Below are 22,794 nucleotides of genomic sequence, written 5' to 3'. Positions count from 1 at the left end.
TATTCATACATTCAATACTCATAATTTGACATGTGGATCTAGGTTACCCAATCTATGTACGTCTGTCAGTCCAGCCATTAAATATGATGATAGCCTAACAGATACATGGATACCTGTATGGACACCTATCCTTCCCCTGATGTAGCTGGAGAAATAGGTATCCACATACATCTATCCATCGATCTATCACGGATGAAAAGAGAAAAATATATAATATCCACACATATTATGTGTCCGTCTAAGTGTTAATCTTTTCATTCATGAAGCATTGGTGGTTAGATGAGGGATGTACAGATGTTTGGATATCTATCATAGATAGATCCATAAATAGTATCAGCCTATAGTATATAGTTAGGATTGTATTGAATTTATTGTGTTAAACAGACTTTTCCAGGCAAGGTTACAACTAACTCTTTGCCTGTTGCAATTAACCCCACCCACGGTGTACGTTCCAACATTTGACTTCCACCACTTCTCAGTACAATTGTACAAGAAAGGTAAGTTCTAAAAAAAAAAATAACTGTTCATTTGTTGAGGAGATGTGCATGTTGTTAAAAAAATAATCTCAGTTTAATTAACATTTAGCCAAGACTAAAATGTGTTATGTTGTACCCCACACTCAGCTAGATTGTATGTTACAGTGCAAGCACAAGGTTAATAAATTCTGAATTGAATCCCATTTGATATTGCATTTCAATCAGGAGAGACTCGTTTTTAGCTTTGGAAAAGAAAATTTTTAACAACAAGTGCACATGAGAATGAAAATGTTAAAAGTCTTTGGCGATCAGACCCTTTCGAGATGGTGAGCTTTAAGGAAGGTGAGGGATCTGTAGCCAATTAGGGAACCCCCCGGGATCTAGACACTGGTGGTGGTAGAGGAAATGAAGAAGAGATAAGGATTAGATGGATGGGTGCTGATGATCCGAATGAGTAGAGGTATGAGTCTTTAGGCTTGTCTTTGACCTTGGATATGACGGCTGGAGTTGAACAGGGTGGAGGAGGGGTGGCGATTCTGCCTAGAATGACGGCTGAAAGCAGCAGAGGAGAGAGCAGATTTAAAATCTCATAGCAATATCCTGATTGGCTGATGGAGGTCGTGGCAAATTATAATAGGACAGCTAGAAGAGTGAACACCCAGAGGCAGCTGATTGGAGGAAGCAGTGGGAGTGGGAGAGGGAGAATTGTGAATGAAAGAGCACAGGAAGGTCTTCCAGATTGAACTTAAGATGAGCTTCATTTCAATCAGGAGAGACTAGTTTTTAGTTTTGGAAAATACATTTTTAGTAACAAGTGCACATGAGAATGAAAAAGAGTGAAAAGTCTTTGGCAATAAGACACCTTCGAGATGGTGAGCTTTAAGGAGGGTGATGGATCCGTAGCCAATTAGGGAACCCCCCCAAAACAGTGTAAAGAGTGAGAGGGACGACAAACCATTTGACGTGAGACAATCCTTACCTTTCCAGGAAATAAGCAAAGAAAAATTAGAAGGGAATGCATTGCAAAAAAACAAAAACAAAAAATGAACAGACCAAAATGAGGAGGGAGTGAAATGTGAATGAGCAGATTGGATAGCCTGCATAATTCCTGAATGAGGTAATTTAACCTTAATGAGAATGTATGGTCGAAATGAGACTGTGATAACAAATGGGGAGCTGCTATCTAGTAAAACGAGAGATATGAGATAAGCATTGAAAAGGACCACTTTCCTTTTCAATGCTTATCTCATATCTCTAAAGTTTTCTACACACATTCAACACCGCAAATTGATATACAAATGGTCATTTTGTGGGAGAGGCATTCCTTTAAGAGGTGAAATGATAACGCCTTGTTAAACATTTAGCAAGAACATCAGTGCTAAAGACACACAAGTGTGCATAGACAGGAAAACCTACTATTTGGTTAAAAAAATCCTTTCACAAACACGTGATGACCCCTCCACCGCCCCCGCCTAATTCAGTGGGAGGCTTGGTGAGGTCTAACCACTGAAATGGAGCCAGAGGTGAAACAGCTGTGGCAAAGGATAATGGTAATATGGCGGAGGGGAGGCTGTGGAGGTGCATGATTCTGGAGGCCATGGGTGTCTATTATGTTGAACAAAATAAAAGGTCAACGAGGACCAACAGAAATAAAAGATCGTAAGATCAAACAGAAATTAAGGTCAGAGTAAGCAAAGGTCCGGCGACCAAACTTAAATTAAAGTCAGCGATTTTCAGCATGACAGCAACACAAATTAAGGGTCTGATGACCAAACAGATTAACGTGACTGGTGCAAGGTCCTAGTGACCTGGGCCTATATGTGTAGAAAATAATAAAAGGTCAATAAGGACCAAACATAAACAAAAGGTCATAAGACCAAACGAAAACTAAGGTCATAAGACCAACTCAAATAAGATGGTAAAAGTAAAATAAGGTCCAGCGACCAAAAAGAAATTAAAGTCATCATTGACAAACAGAAATTATGGCCCATCGGCCGAAAAGAAATTACCGTGTATGAGCATGAGGTCCTGTAGACCTGGATGCACAAACTGGGGTCCTAAAGACCATCAGTAGAACAAAATAAAAGGTCAGAAGACCAACAAAATAAAAGGTCACAGACCAAACAAAAACTAAGGTCAGAAGACCAACTTAAATAAAATGGATAAAATAAAATAAGGTCCGACGACCAAACATAAATTACGTCTGCATGACAAACAGAAGTTAATGGTCGCACGACCAAAGAAAATTAAGTGTTGCATGGGGTCCCATGAACATTCAGAGGTGGTCCCGAAGACCTTTGGTGTTGGTGCAAACAGCATGAGGTCCCACAGACCATGATGGGGCATTTGCATGAGGTCCCGAAGACCATGGGTGTTAGAGCATACAGCATGAGGTCCCACTGACCATGATAGGGCATTTGCATGAGGTCCTGAAGACTCAGGGCATTAGTGCATAACGGAGGTCCCATAAATTGGGATAGAGCATGCATGAACTCCTTAATACCAAGGGTGATGGTGCATGGGCATACAGGTACTACAGACAGTGATAGAGCATTAGCATAAGGACCTGAGATGGGGACTGAGTAAGCATTTTGATTTAAGTGGGCAAGGTGGATGAACTGAGCAGCAGAGATGCATTAAACTAGAACAACTTGAATGGCTTGGGCATCAAGCAGGTCTCGCGACCTGCAGATATAAAAAACAGTGAAAGAGGAAACTGTGATGGATAACCAAGGTGTATTAAGCATGAGTGAAAGCAACTGAGAATTGAGTTAAAGCTGAGAGATTAGGGAGAAGCGGTGCTCTAGATATAGAATAAAGAGTAGCAGATGAGACACCACCAGCTATATGGATGACTTACCACAAAATTAAGGCTTGAGAGCTCTTTGATTTGCGAGAACAGTGTTAGTGTTGGGGCGAATGTAGGAGGTGAATGCGGATGAAGACCAACGCCCCAGTTATTGTAGGGATGATCATGAAATGCCTTGATTGGCAGCAGAAGTAGTGGCACCAATCCTGAAAGAGTGCCCTGAGTAATGCTGAGGGGATAATTTGCTTTTGATGAGGACTTGCGTTAAACAGAAATTAAAACGAGACTTTGATAAGGGGACATTCTCAGAGATGAGAAAAAGTGGAGAGACAGTGTTGGCTTTAGGTCCTTTAACATGGATATAAATGAGCAGAAAGGGGAGTCAATGCGGGCAACAATTACGGAGCAGGCCCTCCGTATTTGGAATGTTTAAGGCGTAAAATGTAGTGACCGGGGTGAAAGGTTAAATCAGCTAAAGAAACATCTTTGCTAGGGTCAAATGAAAGAGAGGGCGTAGTGAATTCCCCAGCTCTAAGGAAAGCGTAGAAGGCAAACAGGAACATCGCGTCGAGAAGGGCATCAATAAAGGGAGAAAAAAGCCATTTCTGAGAACTGACAACATCTTGTACAAAATAGCGAGCGTGATGGGTCGTCTACTATCAGGGATGGGAGGAGAAGCTTTAGTGATGCCTTTTAAAATGAGTTTTACAGCTGGGTTGGCAAATAAGCTGGGGAAAGAAGGGTCGTAGCATCTTTTATTAAATTGGATACCAGCAATCAACCTGTGGATGTACTGAGGTTTAAAGTGCCTGACATCCATACAGTAACAAATGAAAGCACAGACTGTATTCATTTTAACAGGTTTAAGAGGAATGCATATGGACATACAGAATATAGCAAATGTGTGCCAAGCAAAATCATATGTTTTTAGAGTTGAGATGGCTAAGCCCTGTCTCATGTAAAATTTGGCTGATTCCAAATATCTGAGCGTGAGGCCTTGGTTCATTGCAGAGCTATGACTTTGAGAGGGGGAATTTGAACTGACACTGAGCTGGCTTCTGGGCAGATGCTCTGGAAAGTCTGGAATTTGAAACTGGAAAGTGAATCAGCTCAAGTGTTGAAGTGGCCTGGCACATGATGGACTGAAATGATGAAATTGTGACTGATGGAAGACCATGTAATGCTTCTCATAAAAGGCATGATATCTTTTGACAAAGAGCGCCCTCTGTTTATGATATCGACCACTGCTTGATTATCACACAAAACTGAGATGCGCTTTTGTTTCCAGTTATGGCCCGAATTGTAACATGCTACGGCAATGGGATAAATTTTGAACAGCACTGAAGATGCCTCGAGACTGTTAAAGCAGGGGGGCCAGTGGCTGGAAAACCACTGGCCTTGAAAGAACCCCTCAAAACCCACAGATGGTGCAGCATCCGTGAAAAACTTAAGAGAATCGAAGGAATGCACCAGCTCATCATAGAAGAAAGTGATGCCGTTCCAGTGATCAAGCAGGTGAGACCAGAAGCGCAGGTCTGAGTGGCAACCTTCGTCTAGGGATATGACTGCATGTCCCTAACTCGGCTTCTTCTCCGGAGCCCTTGTGGTCCACTGTCTTGCAGGTTAACTTATATCGCAGCGGTGCCTGGAAAGTGTGACATGTGTGGTTGTGCTGCTGCCGTGGTCCTGCCAGATGCCTCCTGCTGCTATAATTAGTCATACTTCTACTGTTATTTTACACATATGATTATTGTCACATATGTATACTATCAGATATTAATATATACTTTCAACATATTGTATCACAGTAGCCAGAATTATAATTATAATATTATTACTTTCATTAACGTTGTTGTAAGCTACTGTCTCTGTCTCTCTCTCTGTTTCATTGTATCATACGGATTACTGTTAATTTATTATGTTGATCTGTTCTGTACGACATCTATTGCACATCTGTCCATCCTGGAAGAAGGTTCCCTCCTCAGTTGCTCTTCTTGAGGTTTCTACCGGTTTTTTCCCCTGTTAAAGGGTTTTTTTGGGGGAATTTTTCCTTATCCGCTGCGAGGGTCCTGAGGACAGAGGGATGTCGTATGCTGTAAAGCCCTGTGAGGCAAATTGTGATTTGTGATATTGGGCTTCATAAATAAAATTGATTGATTGATTGATTGATTGATTGATGGAGATTTGGCACGGAGGTGGCTGAGGAGGGAGAGCAGCTGTCATTTCGTGATGTTGTTGGCAGCACAAAAGGACTTTGAGATATTGCGGATGCACTGCAATTTCTCGACTGGGAGGGATGCTTTCATTTCAATAGAATCGAGAGTGATGCCGAGGAATTCTAAGCATGTATCTGGACATAACGTTTTTTCTTCTGAAAGGGGGATCGCCAAGAGCCTGAAAACTCAGTTTCAATTTGGACAGAGAGGAGCTGGAGCTGTCACGAGGGGGGTCCATAAGAAGAAAATCATAGAGCAGATGGAGGACGGAGGGGATTGAATGGGAACTGTTTTAAAAGCGTCGGTAATATCAGCTTTTGACAGCCAGGCACCATGACCTGCGAGCTTGATTAGTTTGATGGCAATATCTACAGTGGCATAATCAAGAGAGAAAGGCTCTAGTAGGATGAGGCTGTTAACGCTTGCGAATGGGCCGGAGCAAGGTGCGGCAAGATCAAAAATTAGCTTTTTCTTCCCTGAATACTTCCTAGTGGCTAGATCGATTGGGCTTGAATGGCACACTAGAAAAGGGGAGGACCTAAAAGGGCAGACGACATAACCTTTGTTTGCCTCTCTCTCTCTAGCTGCTGGGAGACAATATCTGGCTCATTGAGGGCGGACTGAAGATTTTTTGCAATGTATGTGACTGAAGGGGAAGAGAGAACCCCTACTCTAAAACCCTAAGAGAGGCCTGTGAGGAGATGATCTATGAACACAGAATCAGGATGAGAAGACAATTCTGCTGCTAGAGACTGTACACTTATTCGAGTGGAGGGGAGAGTTTAGAATGTTATTGAACCATGTTGAATTGCTCGCTGAGGAGGATTCCGGGATGTTCTGGAGCGTCAGGGGTGAGCCTCTTTACAGTAGCTGCAGATATGAAGAAAGCTGCAGTTGGGGAATGAGCAGACATTATAATTAAAGTTGTTGCAAATTTGGGTGTTATTAAAGCACTGCACCTGGCGCCCTGGCTTGTTGGATTGAGGCTGGAGCTGGAGCTGAAGCAGCGAAGGGATCCCGGCAGAGGACTGGAATGGGACGGTGGGGCAGAGAGGGGCGATGTGCCCTGGGATCCCGCAGGAAATGCAGGAGATGATTTGAGAGCCTCCAGCGATCATCACTAATAGTTCCGTGTCCAGAACGGACCAATCCAGGCGAGTATTAAACTGTTCGATATACAGCTCGGCTTTACTGGAGAAGGCTTTGTGGTACTGGTAGAAAATATTCCTGCCGTATTTAAGACTCAGGTCGCAAATCAGGGATAAGTACGAGTCTAGTTCCTGCCTTCTCTACAGTAAGACAGAGCAGATTACATCCCGGTAAATGCTGAAAGAAGCGACGAATTGGCCAATTGATAGGTTTCTGCATAGCCGGGGATCAGATTTGAACACCGCAGTGATGTCTCCTCCGGGGGCGATGGCTTTATCGCACTCGGGGGAGGGCAGGATGAGGCTAACAAGGTTTCCTTGTTCTTTTGCGGCCACGAGCTGGCACAGTGGAGGACCTGACTGGAGCGGTGGACGCTTGAGCAGAGGGGAGTGCAGCCTGTGCCGGATCGTGGCATGCGGCTTCAACTGCCAGCTCATGAAGCTGAGAGAGAGGGAGGCCTGGGGCTGGAATAATGCCATGATCTTCAAACTGAGACAGCAAGAGTTCTGACTCATCCGATGGAGAACCGCCACACTGAGTGCTCGAGTGCTCCTGCGCCGACAGCTCGGGGGAGTAGCGGCTATCTCCGGCAGAGTGTCTAAGCCGGGATCGAAATCCTCCGGAACTGGATCGAGGTTGGAGTCGGACATTGGGTTCAGGGTGAGCGAGAGGATGCAGCACAAGGTAAGAATCGCATGAGCCATAAGTGGCGATTCTGCCTAGAATGACAGCTGAAAGCGGCAGAGGAGAGAGCAGATTTAAAATCTCGTAGTGGCATCCTGATTGGCTGATGGAGGTCGTGGCAAAATATGATAGGACAGCTAGAAGAGTGAACGCCAAGAGGCAGCTGATTGGAGGAAGCAGTGGGAGTGGGAGAGGGGGAATTGTGAATGAATGAGCACAGGAAGGTCTTCCAGATTGATTTACGCTGAACTTCATTAAAACACTCTGAGACCTGCAGGACCGCTGTATATCTTCTTCCCCTCACACAACATGATATTGGATTGTAAATACTGAACATGTCTAATAATTACAATTTGAAATTGGTGCGGCCAGGATGGAATCGGGGCTTTATTGACGATTATCCAGAGGGGGAAACTGGGCCCCAAATTGGACTGATTCTCCTGTGTAGTGTGCACTTGGCATTAATTTGGCTTATTTGTTTGAAATGGAGAGCCACCATAAAATTCCAAATAAAATGAAAATAAATATGTCTCATATTCAGTCTTTATCTAAGCATAAAATCTCCTCCATTGACCTGCTAATGACACCTCTTTAGTTTCTCAGATTTGTGAGGCAGTTAAAATGATGTGTTCTTTTTTCTATCATTTTGTCTTTTGCCTCATTTTTTTCTTTCCTACCTTCCTTAATTCTCCCTGCCTTCTTAATTTTCCTGTCTAACCCACTGCACTGTCTTCTCTCTTGCTTCTCTCATCTGCACTGGTATAGAGAATAATGGAAGAGGTAGAATGATAAAAAGGCAGTAAAAGAGATCACACAGCCCAGTATTTCCAGATGTCATGCCATACATGTCAGGCATACAGTTAGTTACATCTTAATTGATAGACTCTGACTCTCTCTCTCTCTCTCACACTCACACACACACACACACACACACACACGACACTAATTGCCATTCTCTCACATCACATGAAAGCATCAGGTGGTTCAGTGTCTTCAGATAAAAGAATGACGAGTGGAAAGAGAGCAAAGAGATAGAGAGGAGGATCAGAGGTGTTCAGTGTCGGGGTATGAAGTTCTAAATCTACATAGGTACTGAGGTATATAACCTTTTTATTTCTGCCTTTCTTCCTTTATCTTTCTCTGAGTTATTTAAAACTTTACATGGCAGCAATAAAGGAAATGTCAGAGGTGTCAAGTCTGTGGCTGTATGGGGAAGTCTGTAGAAGTATAACCACAACTTTGATCGTAAAGAAGATATAAAACTTAAGTGATAAAAACCTTAGATTCACCGGAGAAATGATGTGATTTTCTAGATACCCATTGCTGCTCGATATCTGGCCACTCCTAGAGATTGTGCACACCTTGCTGAGCTCTTAAAATGAAATGTGACATTTTGTCTGAAGATCTGCACAAAATCAATAATGTGTCAATGTGCCTTTGCTGCTTTCCCCCTAACTACACATAACTTCAACATTGTCCCTGTACTGCCATTTTAAAGTTAAATGTATCGACTGCAGTGACAGTAAGTTTTCCACAGTAATAAAATACCACATGTAAGGTGTTATTTTGCTCGAAAAAAGGAGAGGGAAAAGAGGTTTGAGGAATTTTAACAAGTTATGTTACAAGTTCTTCTTAGATGTGGATGTTTCTTTCTTCTCTTTCTCCAGCCAACAATATTTCTTTTGTCCAGGATATCACTCCTCCACCCTCAAGACCAGGGGTCTTAGATAGAATGTTTACTTAAATAACTCCAGCTGCTTCTAAATAAGCAATCCTGTCACCAAACAGGCTGTTCTCATAAACTCTTTGTTTGTTTTGGAAAGCAAAGCACCCAAATTTGCACATATCACACATATTTTGAAAGGCAGCATGCACATGACCAATGAAATTAACAAGGAAGCAGTCCCGACAAGTCTTATAAGGAGGCAGTTTGGGGGGGAGGACGGATCACAAACAAGCAGACTTTTTTCTGGGTCTTTCCCCCGGAGACGTGTTTTCAGATCCGTGTGAACTTTGAGTCATTTTAAAATACGTCCTCACCATGTTTCTTTTCCTACACTTAACCACAGTAACTTTACTTCACTCAGGAGAGACCAGGTGAATGAAATAAAGATGACTGTTTAATACAGATTGGAGGTGTACAGATTAACAGAGGACGTGATGAATATGAAATGACAGAAAGTCTTTGGATTTCTTAGGGAGATTTGCTATAGAGCGGCATCTAAACAGCAACAAGCTAAATCCCACATGGAGTCCAGGCACTGGTTGTTGTAGTGGATGATGACTCTGAGACTGAAAGCTGATGAGGAAAACTCTACGGTGATGAGGAGGTGGAGGGTGTTCACAGCTGCAGCATGAAAGAACTACAAGCAGAAAGAGGAAAAGGTACGAGAAATGGTAGATGTTATGAGAAATATTTTAAGGACCTAACCTACAAAAGTATAGTCTCTCTGACTGAACTTTTGCTAGAGCTTCATTTGCCGAAACCAAACCTCTGTAACTTTATGTTAATTACATAGCTGTACATTAAGGACGTAATGTAATTCATGGAGCAGTAATTTATAGGATATCATATGAACTGTTGTGTCTGCATTTTCATGGGATATCATATGAACTGTTCTATGAGGATGTGTTGCACCATAACATTGATACTGGACAATTCTGCAAAACCCTGGATATATGAAATGGCAGTGTTTTCAAAATCATTTTATTGGGTAATATCTGAGCATTACAGCTATAGGATAGGTACGGCTAGGACAGGCTCTGATTCTGGTATGGTTAAGGCTAAAGCATGTACAACACAGTAAAATGAAAGTTCAGATTTTTTGAGGTGTGGCTGAGGTAATTATCCATAGTCAATGTACCTACAGTAGATGGCAATCAGCATGCTCCCAGTTTGGAGAAGCAGGCAGGAGTACCACAACGGTAGCTAAACAATGTACTGCAGTGGATGGTGGTTAGCAGCACAACATATTTAAGCCACTTAAAAAAGGCCTACCTAAAAAAAGAATTAATATCACTGTAAGTGGATGCTATAGAGAATATTTTCACTGCTTTAACTTGCTATCAGACAGCCCTTTCCTTTGGAACTACAGTACAGGCCAAAAGTTTGGACACACCTTCTCATTCAATGCGTTTTCTTTATTTTCATGACTATTTACATTGTAGATTCTCACTGAAGGCATTAAAACTATGAATGAACACATGTGGAGTTATGTACTTAACAAAAAAAGGTGAAATAACTGAAAACATGTTTTATATTCTAGTTTCTTCAAAATAGCCACCCTTTGCTCTGATTACTGCTTTGCACACTCTTGGCATTCTCTCGATGAGCTTCAAGAGGTAGTCACCTGAAATGGTTTTCCAACAGTCTTGAAGGAGTTCCCAGAGGTGTTTAGCACTTGTTGGCCCCTTTTCCTTCACTCTGCGGTCCAGCTCACCCCAAACCATCTCGATTGGGTTCAGGTCCGGTGACTGTGGAGGCCAGGTCATCTGCCGCAGCACTCCATCACTCTCCTTCTTGGTCAAATAGCCCTTACACAGCCTGGAGGTGTGTTTGTGGTCATTGTCCTGTTGAAAAATAAATGATCGTCCAACTAAACGCAAACCGGATGGGATGGCATGTCGCTGCAGGATGCTGTTGTAGCCATGCTGGTTCAGTGTGCCTTCAATTTTGAATAAATCCCCAACAGTGTCACCAGCAAAACACCCCCACACCATCACACCTCCTCCTCCATGCTTCACAGTGGGAACCAGGCATGTGGAATCCATCCGTTCACCTTTTCTGCGTCTCACAAAGACACGGCGGTTGGAACCAAAGATCTCAAATTTGGACTCATCAGACCAAAGCACAGATTTCCACTGGTCTAATGTCCATTCCTTGTGTTTCTTGGCCCAAACAAATCTCTTCTGCTTGTTGCCTCTCCTTAGCAGTGGTTTCCTAGCAGCTATTTGACCATGAAGGCCTGATTCGCGCAGTCTCCTCTTAACAGTTGTTCTAGAGATGGGTCTGCTGCTAGAACTCTGTGTGGCATTCATCTGGTCTCTGATCTGAGCTGCTGTTAACTTGCGATTTCTGAGGCTGGTGACTCGGATGAACTTATCCTCAGAAGCAGAGGTGACTCTTGGTCTTCCTGGGTCGGTCCTCATGTGTGCCAGTTTCGTTGTAGCGCTTGATGGTTTTTGCGACTCCACTTGGGGACACATTTAAAGTTTTTGCAATTTTCCGGACTGATTGACCTTCATTTCTTAAAGTAATGATGGCCACTGGTTTTTCTTTAGTTAGCTGATTGGTTCTTGCCATAATATGAATTTTAACAGTTGTCCAATAGGGCTGTCGGCTGTGTATTAACCTGACTTCTGCACAACACAACTGATGGTCCCAACCCCATTGATAAAGCAAGAAATTCCACTAATTAACCCTGATAAGGCACACCTGTGAAGTGGAAACCATTTCAGGTGACTACCTCTTGAAGCTCATGGAGAGAATGCCAAGAGTGTGCAAAGCAGTAATCAGAGCAAAGGGTGGCTATTTTGAAGAAACTAGAATATAAAACATGTTTTCAGTTATTTCACCTTTTTTTGTTAAGTACATAACTCCACATGTGTTCATTCATAGTTTTGATGCCTTCAGTGAGAATCTACAATGTAAATAGTCATGAAAATAAAGAAAACGCATTGAATGAGAAGGTGTGTCCAAACTTTTGGCCTGTACTGTACATTTTCAATGTCATATAACTTCTGCATTCCTACGTAAAGCCCTGTTCAGACAAATGATTTGCAACAAGATGAAAAGTGTTTTAGAGCCCTGCAGAGAAAAATTGTAGCGGTGTGAACTGGCCGGTCTAAGCTTGACTCAAGCCGGCTGATGGTGTCACCTGCAACTCAGCTGGTCAGATTGCCAGTGGCTGGTTTTAGAACGTAAAACACGTTTTCTGTTTCAACAGCCAGTCGGCTTGTAGTTAAGTCCGCTGGTCAAGTTAAAATGACCGCAGATGGCATACAGATGCAGCCACTTCAAATTTATGTTTGGCCCGTGGCAGAGCCCTGACCGATGTGTGACAGGTCCCTGTCGTCACCTGGCCGGGCTCGTAGCTCTAATGAGATCCCCCGCGATGACATAGAGAATACGGGGCCGACTGGTAATGCCTCTAAGTTGCCAGTTGCAATGGTCTGTCTGTCCACCAGGAGGAGCAGTGAGTGTGGAAGCTGAAGCGGTTTACTGCGCCTCTTATTACTGAGAGAGCTTCCCACACAGAGCATATTTAAAGGTAGGGTCTGGAGGATTTTCAAACAAAACAAAATATAGACATATACAAATGAAATCCTGCTTAATCATCACCTATGGGCTTCTACTCATGTGTGGTGGTTACTCTGTTTGCAGAGCTCCTGCCCTTTAACTGTATTTTGATGTTTTTGTGAGCTCGGACCGCTTCTGGGCGGAGATTTCCCCAGCCAATGAGAGACCAGCGCGAGCCTTGCCTGAACCTCTTCTGTGAAGCCTTCTTCCGTACCTCCGTGCTCCGTATACCCAGGAGAAATGGCGGATACAGACGTACCCATGAAGAAAAGGAATTTCATTGTGAGTGAGGGAAAACGCTGAGCCTATAAAGCACGGGCCAAAACTCGTGTGAATATCAGGGTGGCCTTCACCCACTTTCGAGCATTGAAGGAGAGGCTCGGGATGTACAGCGACGTGGAGTTGGCCTGCTTTCTGTTGGACAGGTAAATCCCAAATACAGGCCGGTTAGCTTGTGCTAGTTTGCTAATTTATCAACTTTTCCATTACAACAACTGTAATTCCTACGTAGTTTGTTGTGGAGGCTAATTCCGACTATCAACCATTGCAAATAACTTTACGTTTAGCTAATATATGGCTTGATGTAGTGTGAGGCTTGAGCTTTGAATCATTTTGTGTAACACACAAGTCACACCGGGTTATGGTAGTATTCCCAAACCGATTTTGGTGACTGTAGGAGACATAGCCAGCAGAAGTTTTGTTAATTTGTGCATTCACGTCTGTAACTGCAAATATAGTGTAGCGTTCGCCAGGACGTGTAGAATGATGACGCAGTTATTCGACAAACCACCGTTTATTGCTTCACAGTAGAGGTTACTGCTGGCCGTAACCAGGCCAAAAAAACAACAAAACAAGAACTTAGCCGTAACGTTAGCTCACAAACCATGTACTCCTGCTCTCCCCTCCAGCTCGCACCCAAACACACAAGCACACACACTCACACAACCCTCATCCCAGTCACACTCGCCCCCCAACCCCCTACCCATACTCATTCAATCCCAAACACACCACAGAGTACGACAGAACATTCACTGCAGGGTCACTACAATAGTTACGCAACTTGCATGCATACTTTGAAGCAGCACAATGTCTGGCCGCAAACCTTGTTTTGCTAACTTGCAGGCCTGTTCCTGAATGCTAAGTACGAAAATAACTGTTTGTAGTGCATTTTATTTATGTCGCTGAAGAACTGATACAGCCTACGTGTTTTCCTCCCGTCTTTCCCATAGCCATGAGAAGGGCCCCCCAACTTCAACACCCCAAAAGCATCTCTCTGTTTTCCCTGTGCCTTTATCCCCCATTAAACCTGGACTGTCTGATATGTAAGTAAGGTAATATATATCTATGTAACTGCAGTATTCATTGCTTATGAGCTATTTTCTATTATGTCATTGCCTGTCAGCTCTTACCTAATAAAAGTACACTTACGGAAAGACATAATGAATGGATGAAACTATTTTTCTCCACAAGGGAAATTTGTTACCACAGATGTAATTAGAGGATAAGTAAGATTGAAAAAATGAATAAATAAAAACATACCTCTGTGAAATATGACATACGTACAGTAGCAACACAGATACTGTATGTATTATTTTACTGAAAGATTGCCCCAGAGAAAGAACAATCTAAAATTTCATTGAGTGAAGGATAAATGTTCAAAAATTATGATGATAAAAATGAGCATGACGACTGTCCGATAATGCTCCTGTCATTTACATGTATGTTTTTTTAAACAGACAAACGAGCGACATAGAGCCTCTTCCACCTTCAAGTGCAGAGGAAGGGGAACCAATGGAGTGCTTGGAAAAAAGGCTGGTCTAATTTTAATTTTGCTCGCATGCATTACTACTACTAACCACAAACTGTTTCATCCCTTTAGTCTGACATTCATGACCATCCAGGAGTCCAATGTAGAGGAGGACCATTATAACAGCCTCATGCATACTGTGTAAGTCTGATTTATTATATACATTTTATGTTGTGGGTCCACTGTATTCTGCATGCAGTACTTTGGGTGGCATTTGTATAGTAGACTAAAATAAGCATAAAACCATAACTGAAATGTTACAGTGTTACTAAATGTTACTTTCTCTCATATTCATCATGTATCTAAAGCAAACTGTGTTATGTATATAGGATTTGCTGGTCGGACGAAGTCACGCTAACTGCTGATGAGGGACAAGATCTGGAGGAAGAAGATGGTGGCGAGGTCTCCTCTGATGATGACTATGTGCCTCCTATTGCTTTGAGGTTTGTTTCTACATTATGACTTATCTTACTCTCTAAATATCACTGTGATGTAATGTTCATAGAGAGGCATTTCACTTCTGTCAAAACAGGACAGGTGGTGCTCTCCAGGCAGCTCAGGCAAACCTGGATGCATTACCAGCTGTCGGGCTGGATGACACAGTCTATGGCACTGATGACCCTGAAGACGCAGCTGAACAAGTCCCAGTCACAGATGCAAAAGAGGCCCAGTATGATGACATCATAGGTCAGCCAGCCTACATTGCATACCAGAGCGGTTTGAAGACACTCTGTTCATTTGTTGTGTTGCCAATTGATAATTGTCCTATCAAAGTCTGTGCCAACCACCCTTTGAGGTCAACATCTCCTCAAGAGGTTCAGCAGACATTATCGATTGGGTAGGTTTTTTGTTTTTATATAGCCTGCAATAACTCTAAAGAGTAAAATATACACTTATTTGCAAAGCTTGCATTGTGGCATTTACATTGTACTGATTTCATTTTGTTCTATTATTTCATTTATTTACTCTTTATCTAAGTGTACTTCTTATATATAATGTTACAGGTCTGTTCAGAAGGACACACTGTCTGGACATGGAATTCCCAACCTAAACTGAAATACAGTACGCAGGCAGGAGATTTCATGTTCGCAGACAATATTCTGCTCTCTGGAAATAATTTTGCAAAGGTGCACCTACTGTTCAAATATATGAACATGGGCATCGTTAGTAGAAACACATTCTTCCAGACCAGAATGCCTACTGCGTGGATGCCATTAAAGATTGTTTGGATGGAGGAGAGGGCAGCAGTAATCCAGCGGCTTGCTACACAAGACGGTGTTGTGGCCCTTGGTGAGAATTTCTAATTTATTGGTAGCTAACAGTTATGTGTCACATTGTCTTATAGCTGTATGTTATTACCACAGGGCTCATTAAAATTATGTCTAAGAATGTATTTTGTTTGGTTTGTCAGCTGATGGAAGAATGGACAGCCCTGGTCACTGTGCACAGTATTGCACCTACACAGCCATGGACAATGAAAGCAAGGACATCATCTCGGTGATCACAGTTGATAAACGAAAAACTCAGAGAAAGTCTGTCCTAATGGAGAAAGATGCCTTTATTAGGACCATGGATATTCTTATGAGTGAGGTCAACCTGAAAGAGATTTGTACAGATGCACATGTACAAATCTCTGCACTTATGAGTAAGTGCAATATGCCAAGACAATGTATTTCATGGATAAAAGACTCTCAAGTAATGCTGTTCTTTCATCTGAAACAGGCAAGGAAAAATATAAGGACGCTGGCATATTTCACAGTCTGGACATGTGGAATGATGCCACATTGTGACAGTAAGCCATGACGCATACACACATGCATTATGTGTTGAATGTCAAATGTAGTCTTTTCATGTAAATACTTTTTAATGAAAATCATCATCGTTTGTCTGTTGTAGGCAGGACAGGACATGAACATTCTCCTTCTATGGGTCAAGGACATTGTAAACCACTTTTGGTGGTGCTGCAAAAAAGCAACAACCCATCTTCAGTTCATGGTAAGAACACAATAGACACACACAGACATTATATTGAAGTTCACTGTGCATTGTACTTTTGGGCTGTTATACTGTACACACCTAGCCTACTAATAATGATCCGTTTTTACAATGTATTGTTTAGTTGACATGAATGTGAGAGGACTGCTTATTTTATCTTCTTTAATTCATTTTTTTTTATATTGTGATATTGTGAATTTTTTGTAATGTGATGTTGAATGGTTGTCTTTTGTGTGGACCCCAGAAAGAATAGTTGTTCCTGTGGTAACAACTAATGGGGATCCTAAATAAACAATAAACAAACAATAGAAACAGTCATTACATGTAGGGGGTGTGGTAGATTAGCAGCATGTAACAGAATAGATTTATATTTTTCATGACCTTTATATGGGGATCCTCCATCATGTTGCCAATGAGCATGAGGGGGTCATGGGCAGATGCCAGCATGACTGCCTTGCAGCAGAACGGACAAAGACCTGGATTGAGAGGGGGACCAGGGCTCATGACACCCTAACCAGCATTGTGAAAGACAAACGGTGGCTAAAAAATGTCCATAAGTTCCTGAACTTCAGGTGAATACTTTTTCATTTTTTTTCACATACACAGACACACACATATCCATGCAGCACTGGGACAGACGACCACAGCCTCTGTGTTTGTGTAGAAAGTGACATTTTCAGTACAAATCATCCCCTTTGGCCCTCCCAAACACAGATATGTATACGTGGACACAGAATTCACCTTTGGATCGTATGTCAATGTCACCGCCATGTTCCTTAGATCAAGACTGACACGTGCTTTTACACTTTTGCTGCTTGTGTGTGTGTGTGTGGGGGTATATGTATTTCTTTGGCAAAAGGCTAAAGTGAAAAACATGAAGGCAGTGACAACCAACTTCTCTTTTTCATGCTGCTTAATCATTTACAGATCTACATCCGAGCTGGAATCTTTTCAAAACCATATTTTAATGTATGCATCGAAGAGGTTTTCTTACTTCCCCCCTGTCTATGAGGCAAGGACCATCCTTGCTGCGCTGGACTACAACTACCACAAGAATCGTCCAGCTAAAATAAACGCACATGGAGAGACTGTGTAAGTTTAATGTATAATTTTATATTTCTGAGTAATACTTGTCAGTACCATTGTAGTTACTCAGTATGACACCAGAATTTGTCTTTCGTATAAAAATTATCAAGACATTATTTATAATAACTTTTTTTTTCCCAGGATGGCAAACGAGCGAGCTGGACAGTCTAGGTGAGTCTAATAACTAAGCCTATTTGTTTTGCTGTTTTTCAGGGTGGGGAGAGTGTTCAAGAAGAGGTCCAATCGATGGACCTTGTACACTGAAAAAACTCCAAAGACATACAGTTACATTCCCAATCTGCAGAGGCATATACTAGAAAAGAGGGTGTCATCAGAAGGAGGTCTCCCAAAAGTCATGAAGCAAACTTCTCCCTGTCCTTCCACCACCATCGACCCAAGACCTTGTTCAGGCCCATGTGAGCAGAGGTCATGGTATGTCAAAAAACTCCATGCATCACAAATTAGTAGAAGCATTTCAATAATACTTTTCCGTAAAACAGTATTAATGATTTTAGAATAACCCCTGTCTTAACCACAAATGAGTCAGAGACATTTTTCCCATAACAGAAATGCTCTCATTTTACTCTGCAGCTGTCTACAACATGCATGTTATGTCTTGGGTGCACCTCACAGGTGTAAAATGTGCATACAAGATGGAAACAGTAGACAGACACTTTAGGGTGACATGAAATCTGTTATGCAAGCATGATGCTGATGTGACATTTCATGGTTTTACCCACTTTAGGACACAAAAGCTCTAAATTTCTGACTTCCCACTGTCTTTTTTTATTTTATTTTTATAGGACCTGTCTTGCAGCAGAGTCCAACAGCTGTTGATTAGATGGAATCACAGACATCAAGGTAACAGAGTATGCCACAAAGATATTTCACATTAAGGGTAGATTTTGTCTGTATATGATTCCAGCCCTGAAGCTGGCTAATAAAGTGACACCCTTACAAAAATGTGAATTCTTACTGTGTAATTTAGTCCATTTAAAATTATGGCTGTAGCTGACACTGACTTACGTCATTGCATATCAAGCTGTGACTATTCATCTTTTTATTTCAGTTTTGAGTGGCCTCACTAAAGTCCTATACTGGTCTCCATAATTGTGTTTCACCAGTTTTAATGTCTGTCTTCAACATCTGTAAGAACTGTTAGATTTTCACACAGTCAGGATGTAAAAGTCTGTGTCCTCCTCCTGATATTTGAGGTCACCCGTCCTGCATGTTATACAGTGTGCTAGGTGGCTCACACTTAGTTTATATTAAAGTTTTGTGTTGATTTAGGGGCTCAATTTGTAATGTTTACAGTGTTACATTCCCAACCTGCAGAGGCATATACCACAGTAATGTTTCATGTGTTTTTATCTGTGTACAATAACACAGCTAAAAACAAGACTTTAAACTTACAGTATCCATGTTACAGTATGAGGTCATATATAACAGTCAAATAGTAACAGGGGATATGTCTTGTGGATATTTTAACAATGCCCCAGGTAATACAAACATTTGATTCCCGTCATTCTTGATTCTGCTGTGAATTGTATTCGCTGTGAATTTTAGTTAGTTTATAACTTTTTTATCCTGTTATTGTAATGCATACTGACAAATAATAATAATGATAACAACAACAATGATAATAATAATAATGATATAAGTTGACAGAATGGTCTGCAAGTGATTAGAATATTTGACTTTATGGGTATCAAATAGACCAAATCAGCTGTCAAATAAAAATGTTTGTCCAAATGCATTTAGATCAGACTTTTGATACTGCATTGATAACCAGAACAACAATTCATGGGACAAACCTAGAAACGTTTGCCAAATTACCAGGTATACAAAAGCATAGTGAAAGCACTAGTTGTGACCTTTTGTATGTCTTTATAGGTGTTGCAGAGAGGGCCCAGCTGTGAGAACACACCACACCACAAAGATGCCTGTACAATCTCTCAGGGTTACTCCTTTTAAGATGGTCTCCCAATTTGTTATTACATGCCCTTCATTAATTACAACTACAGCATACTTGTGTGAATTGTAATTATTTGTATATGACCACTGTTGTGTAATAAAAAAGTTTCACATGGATTGTTTGATTTCCTGTGTTTGCACAGCAGATTGGTCATGCATGAATTTGTTAATTATCACATGTACTGATAATTAATTCAAATAAGTTATTTATTACAATAACATGGGAAACATTATAATTTTACAATCTGTGCAAATAGAAATAACAAATATGAACTGACATAATGACAATTAGCTAATGCTGCTGTTTGTTGATGGTTATATGTAACTACATAGATAACAAGGCATTGTAATTACGATATTATCAGAGCACAAATATTGCCTGTTAGCAAGCTAACGTAAATAAACACGGCTAAACTCCCTAGCTAATTAGAGTCAATAATCCAGCTATTAGCATAGCTGTTTATTCTAATACACAAACAATGCCATTTGGACACGATAACACATTTGATACAATATTTGCAAAATACCTCATCACTCATTTTCCACGTCAGGTACAGTCCAGTGAGATACAGGGCTCCTGAGTCACTGCCATCTAGATGTGACGCTGCAGGCGAGTGCACGGCTGAGTGGGCGTGTTCTGGCAACTGCCAGGAGGGGTAGGGGCAGTGCGCAGTTGAGCCTGATAGGAGGGGCCAAATTTGAATGTGTGTTTACAAACAGCAACTGGAAAATCCTCCAGACCCTACCTTTAATGATTATCAGGCTACCATATCATAGGTCATAAATATTATGCTTCAGCATTTTGTTATTCAAAAGAATTGCATGAAAAATAAAGTGATATGGCTGGGAACCAAGCGATAGTACAGCAAGAACAAAACTGCATTTGAATCATCAGTCTTAGCATCTGAGTTTATCTGCAGTGGTAATGATAATATTATTATATATTAGTAATATAGTTTATATCTATATATATATATATATATATATATATATATATATATAATATATATATAATACCATTATTGTGGCTATATAAATGTAATTTATGGTGCTGTTAGATTGCTGTTAGATCACCCCACACCGTTTACAGAATGTGCGAAAGACGAAGATTTTTTTTTAAACCTCAGCGAAAATGTTGTTTTTCAGACTACATGCCAACAAATATGGACTGAAGCAGAATCTTTCATTGGATAAAAAGAGCTTGTGAATATTGGAAATGATTATCTAGATCTAGTGCTGCACGATTAATCTAATCGCAATCGCGATGTCAGGCTGTGCGATTACATAACCACATAAAAGGCTGCAATTTGCAATTTAAAGCTATAGTGCGTAACTTCTCTTGCCTCCCAGCGGATAATGCCTTATTACAACTAATAAGTCGGCGGCACTTCCATGTACACAAAGTAACACTCGCCACACACCGTGTACACAGAGTAACACTTGCCAGTCGCCACACACCATACACAGAGTAACACTTGCCTTTGTGGTAGGATCCACTTCTGAACCATGTCTCGGCCGCTTCTCTGCCATGTTGCTTTCTCTTTCTACCTGCGCTCTACCTCTTGCTATGACACTCTCCGCTCTTCCTCCCCCTCTCTTCTTGTTGTGAGGAAGCATTTCCTGTGCGCCAGCGCGGGAATGTTGCCGGTCGACACGCATACTAAAAATGATACTGAAAAATACTGCGAGATGTTAGAGGAGCCGATCGGCTTAATCAGCATTGTGTCATCTCCTCTAGTAGTGGCTTGGGTGAAACGGACCTTTACGGACCTGTAGAAGTTACGCACTATAGCTTTAATGTAAATAAATGTTAACGTGTGTGCTTGTGAACGTGACTGCCTCTCCTGAAGGTATTCCAGAAAGTGGGTTTAGTGAAAACTCTGAGTATGTTAAACCCTGAAATGAGGGAAACTCTGGGTTTTCAGTTCCAGAAAGAGAGGTAAGTCCAACTCTGAGTCAATCACCATGGCAACTGACTCTGAACCTAACCTGCTTGCACCCCTCTGGTGTGTGCGGCACGTATGGTCATGTGACCACCCGGCGTGCAGCAGTGACCAACACAGACGCAGAAGAAGAACATGAGCACGACCATGAGCAGGCTGAGTTGGTGGCGAAAAAAACGCAACGTCTATTACATGGCGATACTTTGGATTCAGGTACGGCGACGTTGAACAGAAAGACGTGCGGTGTAAAAGTTTAAAAGTTAAAGTCGCCACATCCAATCTATATCTGTCTATATCTATCTATATATCAACACTTGAGACAGCACAGAGAAAAGTACGAAGCATGCATGCGAGAGAAAGCTGAGCTGAGTAACGTTCAAGACAAAGAGACAACTGAAAGACACTTGAGCCTCATAAAACAACATCCAAGCACAGTTACACAAATGGGGAAATCACGGACTCCATAACAAGCTATATAATAACAAATGAAAAACTGAGCAATTTTGCTTGGGCCCGGCCCACTTGACATAATGCTGACTGGTGTCACTGGCGCCAGCCTAGGTGCTGCAGATGTCCGCTGCCTCTGATACGGGGACACAGCAGATGTGCATTTTGTCTAGAAGGAAAAAAAGATTAAAAATCACATTACTGCACATCACAACTGAGAGTTCAAAATCATAGCTGACTCTGAAATCCAGTATAAATATATGCCTTGTTTGCTTACTTTTGTCCTAAGACATTGTTTTCCAGACTTATAAAAAGAGGGGGGATCCATTCCATCCATTCTTGACAGTGACACTCTTGAAGGTGTGAAAAAAATCCACGAAAAACATAATGCATCAGCTAATTCTGCACTCTATTTATCTGTAAACAGACCACCTATTTTTGTTTATCTTGAATCCTAATGGCTACTGGAGCTGGAACATACATTAACCAATCGCAATAGCTTGTCCGGACACACCCACTTAGGCTACACTATACACTACCATATCGCTGGTAAGATTGCAACATTCAGCAGAGATGATGCACATCAACAAAGAAAGGTCCCAGCAGATTAATCAAATGCGAGCAAGTGGAAAATCGACATAGATGATTCAGCAACATTTTGCAGACACAGGCATCAAAGTTACTCCAAGAACAGTGCGATATCACTCCAAGGAGAGACAGCCTGGCCACTCACATCCGATTAAACTGCACAAGTAAGTGTAGTAGTTAAGGATTCTGTTCCGTGGTGTAAACTATAAAATGCATTCCTGTTTGTACATTAAAAAAATATCATTTACTAATTATTCTTCTCTTGACTCCCACAGTAATATCCTGGCTGCCATTGATGATGAGACAAAGGCCCATGATTTA

The 22,794-nt window shown here is 41.6% G+C and overlaps 2 long non-coding RNA genes and 1 pseudogene across 2 annotated transcripts; 2 read left to right on the top strand and 1 right to left on the bottom strand.

The window, feature by feature from the left end:
• Nucleotides 1–3,343: 3,343 nt before the first annotated feature.
• Nucleotides 3,344–4,243, bottom strand: LOC144463925 (uncharacterized; annotated as a pseudogene).
• An 11,389-nt stretch (nucleotides 4,244–15,632) lies between these two features.
• On the top strand, nucleotides 15,633–16,516 carry LOC144463875 (uncharacterized). The gene is made up of 4 exons (XR_013491869.1): nucleotides 15,633–15,730; nucleotides 15,852–16,085; nucleotides 16,163–16,232; nucleotides 16,337–16,516. It is a non-coding gene; the product is annotated as an uncharacterized LOC144463875 (long non-coding RNA).
• A 172-nt stretch (nucleotides 16,517–16,688) lies between these two features.
• LOC117260623 (uncharacterized) lies at nucleotides 16,689–19,541 on the top strand. The gene is made up of 5 exons (XR_004501938.2): nucleotides 16,689–17,007; nucleotides 17,363–17,527; nucleotides 17,735–17,953; nucleotides 18,325–18,382; nucleotides 19,415–19,541. It is a non-coding gene; the product is annotated as an uncharacterized LOC117260623 (long non-coding RNA).
• Nucleotides 19,542–22,794: the final 3,253 nt, after the last annotated feature.

This window comes from Epinephelus lanceolatus, chromosome 7 (genome assembly GCF_041903045.1).
Source record: "Epinephelus lanceolatus isolate andai-2023 chromosome 7, ASM4190304v1, whole genome shotgun sequence".
Taxonomy (NCBI): domain Eukaryota; kingdom Metazoa; phylum Chordata; class Actinopteri; order Perciformes; family Serranidae; genus Epinephelus; species Epinephelus lanceolatus.
The sequence above is the reverse complement of the archived record's forward strand: the minus strand, read 5'-3'. Positions and strand labels throughout refer to the sequence as shown.